General features: G+C 45.6%; 1 protein-coding gene across 2 annotated transcripts in view; it reads left to right on the top strand.

The window, feature by feature from the left end:
- Positions 1-15,585, top strand: part of PHF2 (PHD finger protein 2) — a 103,623-nt gene that overhangs the window by 24,229 nt on the left and 63,809 nt on the right. Inside the window, exon 1 of one of the 2 annotated variants that reach the window (XM_064361596.1) lies at positions 4,481-4,548. The exons of the other annotated variant lie outside the window; for it this stretch is intronic. The gene's annotated coding sequence lies outside the window, so the exon portion shown is untranslated. Of the gene's footprint in view, positions 1-4,480; positions 4,549-15,585 lie in introns of those variants that run through there. 2 annotated transcript variants of the gene reach the window in all.

The following is a 15,585-nucleotide window of genomic DNA, read 5'->3' as shown; positions in this document are numbered from 1 at the left end:
TGCTGGCACAGCGCAGGCAGGGCAGGGCTCACATGGAGGGCGTTTCTTTTAAAATTTTATTTTAATCACCTCCAGCTCATAGAGGAATGCATTTCCCTAAGAAGCCCACCAGTGCATCCTGTAAGCCCCTCCCTTCCTGTTGGCCTGTTCCTGCTGCCTGCACCGTTAGGGGCTTCCTACCGAGCCCCAGCTTTTGACCTGGCTGGTATGTCCGTGTGCGCCCTTGGAAGCAGTGCTGTTTTCTATTGTGCGTGCCTCTCAGACATGATGTCATTTATTGCACTGTTGCTCGGCAGCCTGTTTCTTGTGTCCAGCACAGGTCTCAGTGAGCTAGCCCCGTGTCCATCTCCATGGGTGTGGCTTTTGTAGTATCCCAGGAACCCTCTGCAGGGAGGTGGGGAGGTACCGGGTTGCCCATCACTTGCATCTGCAGGGGCCCTCTGGGGTGGGTTCCGAGAAGGGCTTGCTGGACCTCGGGCTGCTGCTGTGTTTGTTTTTAACCGTCAGTGCCTTCATCTTCAAGGGACAATGATAAGAAGGGATTAGGTGGCACTGGCCTGGTTGGAGAGTGGCTGTGCCCACTGGGAGGGTGCCCTGCTACCATGCTGTGGGCTGCCCTCCCCTCTTTCACTTCCCACAGACCAACTCCTGTTGCTCGGCAAGCCCAAGAATTGGGACCCCATTGGGATCCAGATGGGGGTTCCTGACAAATTCCAAATGATGATGGCAGAGGTGGTACAAGGAGATGGGGTGCATGGAGGTTGGAAACAGTGATTTTAGAAAACTAGCAAAAGAGCATGCCACACTCACTGCCTGAATGCCAGTGTTTCAAAAGCAGGAACAAATGCCGGTGAAGCAGCTCATGGGGGACCGGCCTCTCAGCTGAGATATTTGGTGGTTGCCTGTGAATTTCACATTTCCTGGACTTCACTAAACCATAACATATCACCACAAAGGCTGATGTGCTCCAGTTCCTCATTTCACATGTGAACTGCTTGCAGCAAGGGGATCCAGAGCACAAAAGGGATTTAGAGGTGCTGGTGGGGCCAGGTGTATACAGGACGCTCAGCCACGCTACCAGTTCCGTTGATCTGAAACTCGTCTGACTGGGTGTCCTGTGGTTTTGTTTGCTGAGTCTGGCCACCCAGGTGCAGACCAACCCTCTGTTTTTATCAACGAGGGCATTGAGGCCAAGAAAGATAGGATGACCACGGCCCTTGTGCTGCCCAGGAATAGCCCTGGGGATTCCCCTGGCCCCCAGCTCCATTCAGCCTGAGTAGCCAGGTGAGAGGAGGTCCCTGCTGTGCTTTTGGGTGGCGTGTGGCCTGTGTGTGATGTGTTTGTGTCTGTGTGCTCTGTGTGTGCAGTATGTGTGTGGTATGTGTGTAATATGTGTGAATGTGTGTGGTGTGTGTGGTTTGTGTAGTGTGTGCTTGTAGTCTATTGCATATGTGTATGTGTATATGGTGTAGTGGTGTGTGGTATGGTGGTATGTGTGGTATGGTGGTGTGTGTGGGGTTTGTGCATGTGTGTCTGTGTGTGTGTGTGTGTTGTCCTGACAGTCTGCTGGAGGCTGTGGTCCTAAGTGGTAGGCACCTCACATTTCTTCTGAGGGCAAAAGGCAGCTCCTGGAGGGCAGGGCAGGTGGTGTCCAGAGCTGTGCCTTTGTGATTCTCCCAGTCGATGCATGTCCTTACAACACGTGGAGACCCACATTACCTTAGCCACACTGCTCTGAGGGGGCAAGGCCCAGCATGGGATGGCATTGCAGCGTGGGACAGCTTTGCAAGCTCTTGTAGCATGGGACAGCTTTGCAATTTGGACCTGCTTGGCCACCTCAGGTGTGACCAGAGTGAGCCCATCACCTCTCTGAGCCTCTTCCTGCTCACCTGTAAAATGCAGATGACAGATGACAGAGCCATGTCACAGCTCGTGGGATGGTGACCCTGGTGTGTAGGAGGGCTGGGTAAATGGCGACACAAGCTCCACGCTATGGCAGGAAGCAGCTGGGGTAGAGGAGCTCGGCCCAAGCAGCTGCACCCAGACCCAGCCCGGAAGGGGACTGCTGCTCTGCAGCCTCCCATTCAAAGTGTAGCCAGGCCTGACCTTGCTTAGCTTCCAAGACTGGACCAGATCTGGTGTGTTCAGTGTGGGTTGGCCATAGATGAGCTGGGCCTCCTTATACACGTGTTTGTCTGCCACATTCGAGGAACAGTTAACTTTTAATTTTGTATTTCTAGATTTATAAACATCAAGAGTGACTTCAGAGAACAGTGGAATTCTCCTGCAGTAACTGAATAGCCTTCTGATGTGCTATTGTGGTGTAAGGTGTAGTGCAGTTTTTATTAATTAGCACAAATGACTTTGTCCCTGAGCGCTTACATGCCCTAGGAGAAAAAAAGGCAAATTATCTTTACTTCACCTGGCTATTCGTGTTTAAGAGTGTACAGAGCTTTGCATTACCATCTACTGAAACTGTGCAGATTGGCTGGGGCCCACCCAGATTTGGCTGTCAGGGACCCCAGCGCAGGGCGGGAGCATCTCCAGGGCCCCCAGTAGTGGTTGTGTCAGAAAAAGACATCGTTTGTAGCTAACTTTGTAAAATAGTTATTAAGGTTGGTTTGGGCTTCAGAGGTAGAGAATATCAGTTACTACAGTAGTGCTAAGTTTGCAAATAGGCTGTGACAGGTGAAAAACATACCTCGGAGGGCCTAGTCTTTTTTTCCCTTCAGTGTCTTTATTTGATAAATAAAAGGATGAATTAGCCAATGGTGGACTTAAGCCAATATTTCGGGTTGGCATTTTGGGAGGGCTCAGTCTGTGCTGAGCAGGATGGTTGGCACCCCCAGGCTGGACCACTGCTGTGAGGGTGTCTCCTTGGCTCCAGGGAAGACCATGGGGCAACTCAGTGTGCAGGCAGGGCCTCAGTAAGGTCTTGGGTAGGCGTATGCAGAGCCCCTATGAATCTCATGGATTCTGCATTGGTGCTGAGGGCTGTGCTGAGGCACCCCTGTCCCTGGAGGAATCAGTGGCTCATTAGTTTCCTGGACCTCTCGGAGCAGAGCAGGCAGGGTCTGTGATGAGGGTGACAAGCAATGGGAAGAGGCTTGTGGAAACAGAAGAGGGCACGGTGAGCACACAGCTTTTCTCAGGGGAGCTCACGCCCGGGGTGGTAGGGCGAGGTGTGGTGGAGGTGGCCAGCCTTTGTCAATTTCACACCATCGCACGGCCATCTGTCATGCCCTCTGGAGCACTTTTTTACCTGTCCTTCTCCTTCCATCCCTGCAGCTCCTGGCTGGGCTTTCCCGTCTTCCACCTGCTTCTCTGTGTCACAACCTGGGTTTTTCTTCAGATCTCTGTTCCATTTCACCAGTTCTCTGAAGGTAGTGGAACTATTGAGCAAAAGTATGTAATTAGTTGTTTAAATTGTTCATTGAGTTTTAAATTTTAAAGTCATTTTTCATTCCTAGAGGTTTTTTTTTTTTTTTTTTTTTTTTGAGATGGTGTCCTGCTCTGTCACCCAGGCTGGAATGCAATGGTGGGATCTTGGCTCACTGCAACCTCTGCCTCCTGGGTTCAAGTGATTCTCCTGTCTCAGCCTCCCGAGTAGCTGGGATTACAGGTGCATGCTGCCATGCCCAGCTAATTTTTTGTATTTTAGTAGAGACAGGGTTACACCTTGTTGCCCAGGCTGGTCTCAAAGTCCTGAGCTCAGGTGATCCACCCGCCTCAGCCTCCCAAAGTACTAGGATTACAGGCATGAGCCACCACGCCTGGCCTCCTAGAGGTTCTTGTTTATCACCTTTGATCTTTTTTTTTCTAGTGTGTGTGAATGTGCAGTTCACTGTTTTGAATCCTTTTTTTCCCAGCACCCTCATGGGGCCTAGCTGGGTGGACGCCTCTGCCACCTGGGACCCCGGGTGCATGAGAAATGCCAGAAGCATCTTTTTAGATTCATTGGAATCATTCTCTGGGGCAGATTGCCAGGAGTGAAATTATTTGGTCAAAGGATTGCCGTGAGAGTTTTGTGGCTCATTTGTTGTGATGCTGCCCCTCAAAGTGTCACTTAGGTGTGGTCTAGCCTCAGGACAGGCTGGTGAGGCCAGCATGAAGAATGGAACCTTCTAGTTCTCCCAGAGCCCGAGGCTGGGAGCCTTACCCAGGGGTCTCAGGATACAAGCAGGGCAGAGGTGAGTGCTGTGAAGCAAGGGAACCGCTCAGTTGCTTGGACGGGGGTGGGAGGGGAGTGCAGAGGTGGGTGCTGAGAAATGGAGTGGATGTCCAGGTCTGCCCTTTCCTCTTAGGGCCCCAGGGCTTCAGAGGTAGCTGGGCTGGCTGATCTGTTCGTGCCATGAATCTTGTGGATTCCGTGTTGGTGCTGAGGGCTGGGCTCTGCCTCAGTAGGCCATGTGGACAGGAGGAACAAAGGCCAATGTAGACACTTGCTTTCTGTGATTCCAGTCTGAGAAGATTCCCAGGGTCAGAGGCACTCCGACGGCCCAGAAGAGGCCAGTGTCTGCATGCCGCCTTCCCGACCGCGACTCAGCTGTGAGTGTCTACGGCAGGGAAGGCTGGTGTTCCCAGCGATAGAGTGCAGGGCATTGACAAGAGTGGATGTGGTCTGTGTTGTGGTTGTTTTTGAGAAGCTCATGGGCTTCCTAAAGTACTTCTGGCTTTGGACTCCCACAGGCCACACTGCTGAGGTCACTGTTCCCCTCTGGGCTGGCCCTCGCCTCGGGACCCACAGCTGCTGATCTCTGCCTGTAGCCTCTCCCTGCTTAAGTCCAGTTGTGGAACATTCACCTGCAATGCAGATCTCATGGGGCCTGGGGCACCCCTGTCATCTGTGGATTCAAGCGGAATCTGACCTCAGCCTGCTGTCAGGACATGCTGGGTGCTACCCTACATCACTGCCAGAGCCACCTCAAGGTGCACATTCACCTTTCTTTGCCTGGTAGTGCCCCTCACCTGCACACCCACCTGCCTAGGGAAGCCTGATTCATCTGTCAGGACCAGCCCCAGCATGGTTTTCTCTCAGAGGCATTCCTCTCTCCCATGGCATCCCCATAGGGTTATGTGTGCCCTGATACAGTGCATTCATCTTAAATGCTCACCTTCAGTCTGAGCCCCTGGGGCTGGCTCTGCTTGGCTACTTCTGGATCCCCCAGCCTGAAGCCCAGTTCTAGCCCCAGCAGGAGTCAGGAGCAGGCAGTGTGTGCCTATTGCCCTCTCCCGGACTGTCACAGTGAGCATCTCTGCTGAGTTGGGCAGAGTCCCAGCTTCTGACCCTGGAAACAGATGGGGGAGCACAGGGAGGCACAGAGGGGATTCTGAGATGGGGGCGCCCCTCTGAGGTGGGAAAGACAGGTTGGCATGTGGTAGGGAAGAGGCCCGCGGGGCTGAGGTCTGGGCAGAGGAGGCACAGTGCAGGGGCTGGGGACCAAGTAGGTGAGGTGACTCTCCACTCATGGGTGCCAAGGAGCCCTGGAGGAGGAATGGGCTCTGGCAGGGGCAGGAGGCCTTGCTGTTGAATTTAGCGAGACTTCCTTACATTCGTAGATGATTCTAAGATTCTGTAGCAGCATGGTTCATGATATCCTTACCCAATAAACAGAATTTCTTATATTCTAGTCCTCATCCATTGGCATGTTCATTCTTATCTTAAGTAATACCTGAGATAGAATTCTTGAATTCTGAGCCTTTCTTTGGCATTTCCTTCATGAGATTTTCCCATCTGGGTAGTTCTCCCCTTTATGTCTTAGCATTCCCGCCCATGGCCACTGATGACCCTACATTTCCCCAGGATCTTTCCTTTAGGAAACATGTAATGATGCACACAGAACTTTTTCTACGTGACTTATTTTTAATAGACTTAATTTTTTTAGAGCAATTTTAGATTTACAGTAAAACTGAGTGAAAAGATGGAGAGTTCCCACATAACTCCTCCTCCTATTTCCCCATTCAGTATCTTGCATCAATTTATTATATTTATTAAGATTGGTAAGCCAGTATTGATACATATTCATTAACAATGTCTGTACTTTACACCAGGATTTACTCTTTGTGTTGTACATTTTTATTTTATTTTATATATTTTTTGAAACAGGGTCTCACTCTGTTGCCCTGGCTGGAGTGCTTATAGCTCACTGTAACCTCTAACTGCTGAGTTTAAGCAGTCCTCTCACCTCAGTCTCCCAAAATGCTGGGATTACAGGTGTGAGCTGCCGTGACTGGTCTTCTATGGGTTTTGACTGTGAGGTCAAACCATTACAATGTAATATCCACCATTACAATGTATCCACCATTACAATATAATACAGAGTAGTTTGATTCAAAGTCCTCTGTGCTCTGTCTATTCATCCCTCCCCATACCCCCATCCTCTGACAACCACTGATCTTTTTCCTGTCTCCATAGCTTTGCCTTTTGCAGAATGTCATGTAGGTGGAATCACACAGTATGTGTGCTTTTCAGATGGGCTTCTTTCGCTTAGTAATACGCATTCAAGATTATTCATGTCTTTTCATGACCTGAGAGTTCTTTTTACCACTGAATAATATTTCATTGTTTGGATTATTTATCCATTCACCTACTGAAGGGCATCTTGGTTGCTTCCAAATTTTGGCAATTATGAATAAAGCTGCCATAAACATCCATGTGCAGGTTTTTCTGTGTAGACATGTTTCAGCTCCTTTGGGTAGATACCAAGGAGTGTGGTTGCTGGATCATTTGGTAAGACTATGTTTAGTTTTTTGGGTTTTTTTTTTTTTTTTAGATAGGCTGGAGTGCAGTGGTGTCATCTCAGCTCACTGCAACCTCCACCCCCTGGGCTCAAGTCGTCCTCCCACTTCAGCCTCCTAAGTAGCTGGGAATAGAGGCTCATGCTCAGCTAATTTTTGTGTTTTTGTAGAGATGGATTTTGTCATGTTGCCTAGGCTGGTCTTGAACTCTTGAGCTCAAGCAGTCCATCTGCCTCAGGCTCCCAGAGTGCTGGGATTACAGGCTGGGTGCCACTGTGCCGTCTTCCATAGTGGCTGTACCATTTTGCATCCCCACCAGCAATGAATGAGATCCTGTTGCTCCACATCCTTGTCAGCACTTGGTGTTGTCTGTGTTCTGGATTTTGGCCTTATGTAATAGGTAGTAATGGGAACTCATTGTTTTAATTTGCATTTTCCTGATGAAATATAATGTGAAACATGTTTTCATGTACTTATTTGCTGTCTGTATATCTTCCTTAGTGAGGTGTTTGTTTAGTTATTTGGCCCAATTTTTAATTGGATTGTTTGTTTTCTTATTGTTCAGTTCTTTGCATACTTTGGTTAACAGTCCTTTAACAAAACATGTTTTGAATATATTGTCTCCCAGTCTGTGGCTTGTCTTTTTTATTTTCTTAACAGTGTCTTTTGCAAGGCAGGAGTTTTTAATTTTAATGAAGTCCAACTTACTAATTTTGTCTTCCATGAATTGTGTGTTTGATGTTGTATCTAAAAGTTCATTACCTAACCCAAGGCCATCTAATTTTTCTCCTGTTATTTTCTAGGAGATTCATGATTTTGTACATTGAGGTCTATGATTTAAAGTTATTTTTTGTGAAATGAGTAAGATCTGCATTGATTCATTTTCTTTCTTTTTTTTTTTTGGCATGGATGTCTAATTGTTAGAGCACCATTTGTTGTTAAGACTATCTTGTCTCCATTGTATTGCTTTTGTTCCTTTTCCCAAGATTGGTTGACTATATTTGTGTAGGCCTGTTTCTGGCTCTGTATTCTGTCTCATTAATCTGTCCCATTAAAATCTATTTCTTTTTTACCAGCATCACACTGTCTGGATTACTGTAGCTTTATAGGAGGCCTTGAAGTCATGTAGTGTCAGTCCCTGACTTTATTTTTCTACTTCACTACTGTGTTGGCTATTATGGGTCCTTTGCTTCTCCTTGTAAACGTCAGAATCAATTTGTCAGTATCTGCAAAATAACTTGCAGTTTTGTTGTTTTTGTTGTTGTCTTTTGGTTTTTCGTTTGTTTGTTAGTTTGTTTTTTGAGACAGGGTCTCATTCTGTCGCCCAGGCTGGAGTGCAGTGGTGTGTTCTGGGGTCACTGCAACCTCTACCTCCTGGGCTCAAGTGATCCTCCCACTTAAGCCTCCTGCGTAGCTGGGACTACAGACATTCCCCAATATGCCTAGATAATTTTTTGTATTTTCTTGGTGGGGAGGAGAAGGTTTTACTGGCTAGTCTCGAACTCCAGGACTCAAGTGATTTGCCCACCTTGGCCTCTCAAAGTGCTGGGATTACAGGTGTGAGCCACTGTGACTGGCTTGAGATTTTGATTAGGGATTGTGTTAAATTTATAGATCAAATTGGGAAGAACTGGCGTCTTGACAATACTGAGTCTGCCTATCCATGAACGTGGAATATCTCTCCATTTATTTAGTTCCTTCATTAGGTTTTTGTGGTTTTCCTCCTATAGATCTACATATTTTGTTTATATTGATATCTAATTATTTTATTTTCAATGTAAATGATACTGTGTTCTTAATTTCAAATTCCAAGTGTTTATTGCTGGTAAATAAGAAAGTAATTGATTTTTGTATATCAACCTTGTATTTCTGCATCCTTGCACTATGATTACTTATTAATCAGACCATAGCAGCTTGTAATAGAGAGAGAGAGAGAGAAAGGAAAGGAAAGGAAAGGGGGGAGGAAAGGAAGGGTGGGAAGGAAGGGAGGGAGGGAGAGAGGGAGGGAGGGAGAGAAGGAAGGACAGAAGGTTATTAGTCCAGGATTTGTTTTCTTGTCTTATCTTATTGTATTAGCTAGGACCTCCAGGACAGTCTTGGAAAGCAGTGGTGAGAGGTACATCCTTGCCTTTTTCCTGATCTCAATGGGAAAGCTTCAAGTAATCCTGTAATCCTAGCTACTCAGGAGGCTGAGGTGAGAGGATTGCTTGAGCCCAGGAGTTTGAGGCTGCAGTGAGCTATGATTGTGCCACTGTACTCCAACCTGGGCAATAGATTGAGACACTGTCTCATAATAATAATAATAATAATTCTTTTTATACATTGTTGACTTTGATTTACTAATTTTGGGGGGGTGGAATTTTTGCATGAGAAATACTGATCTGTAGTGTTTTATTTTTTTTCTTGTCATGTGTTTGGTTTTGGTATGAGGATAATGCTGACCTCACAGAATGAGTAAGGAAGTATTCCTTCTGCTTCTGTCATCTGAAAGAGATTGTAGAAAGGTGGTGTAATTTATTCCTTTAATGTCAGTAGAATTCACCAGTGGGTACTAGCTCACCCTGGTGCTTTATGTTTTGGAAGGTTATTAATTATTTATTCAATTTCTTTAGTAGATGTAGACCTATTTAGATTTCTGTTTCTTCTTGTGTGAGTTTTGACAGAGTTTATCTTTTGAAGAATTGGTTTGTTTCATCTAGGTTATTGAATTTGTGGGCATAGAGTTTTATCCCTTTACTTTTAATCTGTCTGTGTCTTTGTATTTTAAATGGGTTTCTGTTAGAAGACATAGTTGGACCTTGTTTTCTTTTTTTTTTTAATTCATTCTAACAGTGTCTGCTTTTTAGTTATATTTAGGGCCATTGATATTTACAGTGGTTATTTGTATAGTTGGATTAATATATACCGTATTTGTTACTGTTCTCTGTTTATTGCCCCTGTTTGTTTTGTTTTTTTCTTTTTGTCTTCTTTTTTTAATGCCATCTCTGGTTTTAATTGAGCATTTTATATGATCCCATTTTTTTTCTCCTTTCAGCATATCAGTAATGCTTTTTTAAAAACCTTTTTTTAGTGGTTGTTTTTAAATATGCAGTATATGTTTATGACTAATTCAAGTCCTCTTTCAAATAATATAGCACTCTATGGGTAGAGCAAGAAACAGTATTCCTAATTGTTTCCTCCCACCTTAGAATATTGTTGTTACTCACTTATTCATAAACTCTGGGCATGAAGAAGGCAGGAAGTACATTGTTGCTGTTATTATTGTGAACAATCTATTGTCTGCTAGATCAAGAATAAGAAAGAGTTTTATTTTACCCTCACTTATTCCTTTCTTTCTACAGATTCTAGTTTCTGACCTATATCATTTTCTTTCTCTCTAAAGTTCTTTAAACATTTCTTGCAAGGCAGGTTAACTGCTGACAAATTTTCTGAATTGTTGTTTGTCTGATAACGACTTTATTTCTCCTTCACTTTTGAAGGATAATTTTGCTGGATACAGAATTCTAGGTTGGTGGATTGTTTTTTTTTTTTTTCCAACACTTTAAATGTTTTACCCACACTCTTCTTTCTTGCGTGACTTCTGAGGGGAAGTCCAGTGCAATTCTGTCCTTGCTTCTTTGTAGGTAAAGTGTTTTTAGCCCATTCCCTGACTTTCTTCTTTCTTCTTCTTTTTTTTTTGAGCAGGAATCTTGCTCTGTCACCCAGTCTAGAGTGTAGAGCTAACTGCAACCTCTGCCTCCCGGGTTCAGGCAATTCTTCTGCCCCAGCTTCCCAAGTAGCTGGGATTATAGGTATGTGTCACCATGCCCAGGTAATTTTTGTATTTTTAGTAGAGACAGCGTTTCACCATGTTGGCCAAGCTGGTCTTGAACTCCTGACCTTGTGATTGGCCTGCCTCGGCCTCCCAAAGTGCTGGGATTACAGATGTGAGTCACTGCACCCGGCTTCCCTGGCTTTTTTCAAGATATTCTCTTTGTGTTTGATTTTTTGCAGTTTGAATATGATATGTCTAGGTGTAAATTTTTTTTTTTTTTTTTTTTTTTTGCTTATATCCTGCTTGGTATCTTTTGAACTTCTTGGATCTGTGATTTGCTTCCTGTTACGAATTTTGGAAAATCCTCATCTGTTATTTCAGATATATCCTCTGTCCCTTTCTCTTTTTTTTCTCCTTCTGGTATTCCTATTAAATGTTGTTACACGTTTTGTAATTACCCCATAGTTCTTGAACATTGTTTTGTCATTATTGTTTCTTTTTGTCTTTACGTTTCAGTTTGGGAAGTTTCTATTGGTTTATCTTAAAGCTCCCTGTTTCTTTACTTGGCAGTGTCCAGTCTATTGAAGAGCCCATCGAAGACATTCTTCAGTTTTATAACAGTGTTTTTGATTTCTAGCATTTCCTTTTGATTCTTTCTTAGCGTCCCAATCTCTCAGCTTACATCACCTATCGATTCTTGCAGGTTGTCTGTTTTCTTTATTAGAGACTTTAGTGTATTAATAACAAATTTCTGTTCTAATCATTGCAACATCCCTGCCATCTCTGGGTCTGGCTCTAATGTTTGCTTTGTCTTTTCAGACTCTGTGTGTGTGTGTGTGTGTGTGTGTGTGTGTGTTTTTATTATACTTTATAATGTTTTTGTAGTAAAAAAATTGGAAAACAAGAAAACTGTTCCCTTATACACTACCATCCAGAGGAGGTCACCTGGAATATCTGTATACACTTGCCTCCCTGCTTCCTATTTAGAGAAATGTAACTTCTGGGGCCTCGTTAGTTTTAGTCTGTACATTTCCCTGGGAGGGTCTTAGAGAAGATTTCTCCCTGTGCATTGGGCCTCCTGCAACAGTGCCAAGCAGTGATTGTTGAAGGATTGAAAGTGCTGTGGCAAGCTCAGTCTCCACTCCTGGTGTTTGTGTCCTTGTTTCACAGATCAGAATATTGGGCAGGATGGGTTTCTGTTTAGTCTTCTTTCGGATACTGTGACAGCCTCAAGTTCTTGCCTGCGTCTAGCAACTTTCTTTGGAAGTTCTGTACATATAATCCCTTTTTTTGACTTGCATTCTATACAGATTTATTTTTGAGTGTCAGAAGAGTATTCTTGGCCGGGCGCAGTGGCTCACACCTGTAATCCCAGTGCTTTGGGAGGCTGAGGTGGGTGGATCAGCTGAGGTCAGGAGTTCAAGACCAGCCTGACCAACATGGTGAAACCCCATCTCTACTAAAAATACAAAATTAGCCAGGAGTGGTGGCACGTGCCTGTAATCCCAGTTACTCGGGAGGCTGAGGCAGGAGAATTGCTTGAACCCAGGAGGCAGAGGTTGCAGTGAGCCAAGATTGTGTCATTGAACTCCAGCCTGAGCAATAAGAGCAAAACTCTGTCTTAAAAAAAAAAAAGAAAAGAAAGAGTATTCTTTTTAAAGTCAGGTATAAAATTTTAAATTAAAATTTCTCTGATTTGAATCAAAGCAGTTTGTTGGAATTAAAAATATTCCTTATATTTTTAAATACAGGTCTTGCTCTGTCACCCAGGATGGAGTACAGTGGTGTGGTCATAGCTTACTGTAGCTTCGAGCTTGTGGGCTCAGCAACCCTCCCACCTCAGGCTCCAGAGTAGCTAGGACTACAGGCATATACTACCATCCCTAGCTGTTTTTTATTTTTATTTTTTGTAGAGACAGGGTCTTGCAATGTTGCCCAGGCTGGTCCTGAACTCCTGGACTCAAGTCATCTTCAGCCTCAGCTTCCAAAAGTGCTTGGATTACCATTGTGCCTCACCAGGGTTAAAAATATTCTTTAAAGTTCTTGATGGGTATCTATATATATATATGAAAATATTCAATAGTCAAAAATTTGTCTCCAGTGAGAAGTCTGCCCTCTCTCCCTGCTGAGCATAGCCACCAAAGTGTGGCCGCTCCAGAGATGGCCACTGAAATCACGGGCCTGTGTGTCTTTCCAGAACATTCTAATTACAGAGGGGCATATTTATGGATTTTTCCCCATCTTCCACACACAAAAAAGGTGTGTCTGTGTACTCTTGTGCAACTTGTGCTCTTTGCTGAACAATATACATCCTGGAAATTGTTCCAGATCAGCAAATACAGGATTTGTACTTCTTGGCACTCCAGAATATTCCTCTCAGTCTCCCTTGAATTGACACTTAGCTTGGCGCTAATCTGTTGCTGCTGCAGTGAATACACATGAACTACGTATCTGTGGGCAGAGGACATGTAACACGTGTCTGTGTCTCAAATACCAACAGCTCCTACCCAAGAAGTTTTACTGATGTGTGCTTTTGCCAAGAATATGGGAGAATGCTTGTTGGTCTGTGGCAGCAGGAACATGTGAGGCACACTCTGGACCTTTGACCTTTGCCAGCCTGATAGGTGAGAAATCTTATTGCAGTTGCAGGTTCCATTTCTTAGTACACGTTGACGTTGCACAGCTTCTTATACAGTTTGTGTGGCCTTTTATATAAACTGTTTACTTAAAGTCACAATTTAAATCACTAGTCAGGCAGATACGTTTTCATTTAGTGATTTGGAAAATGAATTTTCATATTGTTTACTACATCCTTCGTATGCATTTTGGAAGTAGGTGGAGGTTTCCCTTAGGTACATATGACTCATTTGCAAGCAAGCCTTTATTTGGGTCTTGATGTTTTTCAGATAATGGGCAGCTATGGTTTTGTTCTGGATTGTTTTGATTTTTGCATCCACAAGGTTGGCTGCAGCAGACTCTTGCAGGGCCCTGGAAGGGGTGTCCCCCACCCACTGGTGACTCTGTGGAGTTGTGAGAAGGGCCAGTTCTCCTCTGAGGCCCATGCCATGGCCAGCCCTGACATGTTCTTGTTTGCTCACAGATGGGGGACTTCTCGCTAATTGCACTCTTCACGTGGAGTGATGGTGCCGATGGGAACTCCAGGGTTTCCCCACTTTCTTTATAAGAGGGCACAGTTGGTGCCAGGCCCTTAGGTTTCCTGGTCACAGAGCTTTAGCTGTCTGGGGCTATTGCAATGTGCCTGGCAAAGCACTTTGCTTGAGAGCTGAGTAACCAGGGCTCGTGAAGGATAAGTGACTTGCTTCCAAAGTTCCAGTGGCTCTGCTCTGTACGTGATTCCCAACTGTCATGCGTGGGGGGTTTTCTTTGAGCAAATATATTCTAGAAATGTAGTTAAGAAGTTAATTCCCAGAGAAGCGGGTCAAAGCGAGCACCTCGGCAGAGACTCCGTGGCTGTGTGCAAAGATGCCTGCAGGAAGGCAGCTCTGGAACTTGAGCCACACATTTGGGCTGCTCCTCTAGATGGGATTCTTTGGTTCCTGTAACAGAAGTTATAGCCCTGATGGGTCATGGGGAACCCTGGGTAATTAGTGACCAGGCACTTTGGGTTGGCCAGGGTCCCTAAAACAGGCTCTGCTGCAGTGGCACCAAGGCCTGGCTTGTCTTTAGGAACAGGTTCTGACTCAGTAGGTCCCAGTGGGGATTGGAGTTCTGATTTTCTTTCTTTCTTTCATTGTTTTTTTTGACACAGGGTCTCACCCTGTCTCCCAGACTGGAGTACAGTAGAGTGATCATAGCTCACTGCAGCCTTGAACTCCTGGGCTCAAGTGATGAACTCTTTGATCCTCCTGCTCAGCCTCCTGAGTAGCCAGGATTATAAGCATGCGCTACCATGGCTGGGTAATTTTTGTATTTTTTTTGTAGAGAAGGGATCTTACTGTGTTGCCTAGGCTTGTTTTAAACTCCTAGGCTCAAGTATCAAGGATACTCCCTCAGCATCCCAAAGCATTGAGATTACAGGTGTGAACCACCACACCTGGCCCACATTGTCAGACCCGAAGTCTCGATGGGTTGTCAGTTCTACTGCTGCTGTATTGCAGTGCTTGTGTTCAAGAAACCGTTATCTTACTTAATTGTTCTATTTTATTATTAGTTACTGTTGTTAATCTCTGACCGTGTGCCTTACTTGTAAACTTGATTACAGGTGTGTATGCATAGGCAAAACATAGTGTATATATAGAATCTGGTACTATTTGAAGTTTTAGGCATCTACAGGGGATGTTGGAATGCATTCCTCCTGGATGTCAGGGGCAGGGGGGGACTACTGTGTTCATTATACCAATCAACATTTCTGTAGGCTTTACAATTTCAGACTAAGAAGTGGGTGGGGAGAGCCCTCCTGTTGCTGGTGATACTGAGAACTGTCACCTGCCTACCTCTGGTGCCCTCCTCTCCAACCCCGCAGGCGTCACCTGTGCCAGGTCAGGGTCTGGGCCTGCCTGTCCCCACGTGGCTCCTGCTCATGCACTCTCCACCCTCCCGTGGCTCTGCTGCTGACCTTTCACTCCCCGCCTCATTTCTGAGGGGAACTGTCTGGCCCAGGCTGAGGATTTGGGGAGTGGAGGGTATGTGGCTCCTTGCCTGGCATCTGACCCAGGGAAAGCAAGTGCTTTCCCCTTCCCATTGGGTCCACCTCCAGGCCCCAGGCCCAGTCCTTGCTGATTGTCATTAGCTCTCCCAGGTGATCATCCAGTGGGTCTGGGAGATTAAGGAAGGTGAGTGGCAGGCTGGGCTCCCAGGGGGCTGACATGGTCACAGGGCCCGCTGGGCCCCTGGTCTCCGCTGGGCCCCTGGTGGCCTTTGCTGTAGCCCTAGGCCTAGGCTGGCTCCTCTCCTCCTGGCTGCCGGGTGGATCTGGTGCTGCTGCCTCTAATAGTGGCTGCTGTGCCAAGTGGTCCCATATCCCTTTCTTGCTGTTTAATCCTCACAAGTGCCTGTGGAGTAGGTGGTGCATTGTTCCCTTTCTGGATTAAGGAATTACCTGCCCTGAAGCCGTGGACAGGAGAGCACAAGGT

This window comes from Aotus nancymaae, unplaced genomic scaffold (assembly GCF_030222135.1).
Source record: "Aotus nancymaae isolate 86718 unplaced genomic scaffold, 86718_ANA_hifiasm-v0.15.2.pri h1tg000041l, whole genome shotgun sequence".
Lineage (NCBI taxonomy): Eukaryota > Metazoa > Chordata > Mammalia > Primates > Aotidae > Aotus > Aotus nancymaae.
The sequence above is the reverse complement of the archived record's forward strand: the minus strand, read 5'-3'. Positions and strand labels throughout refer to the sequence as shown.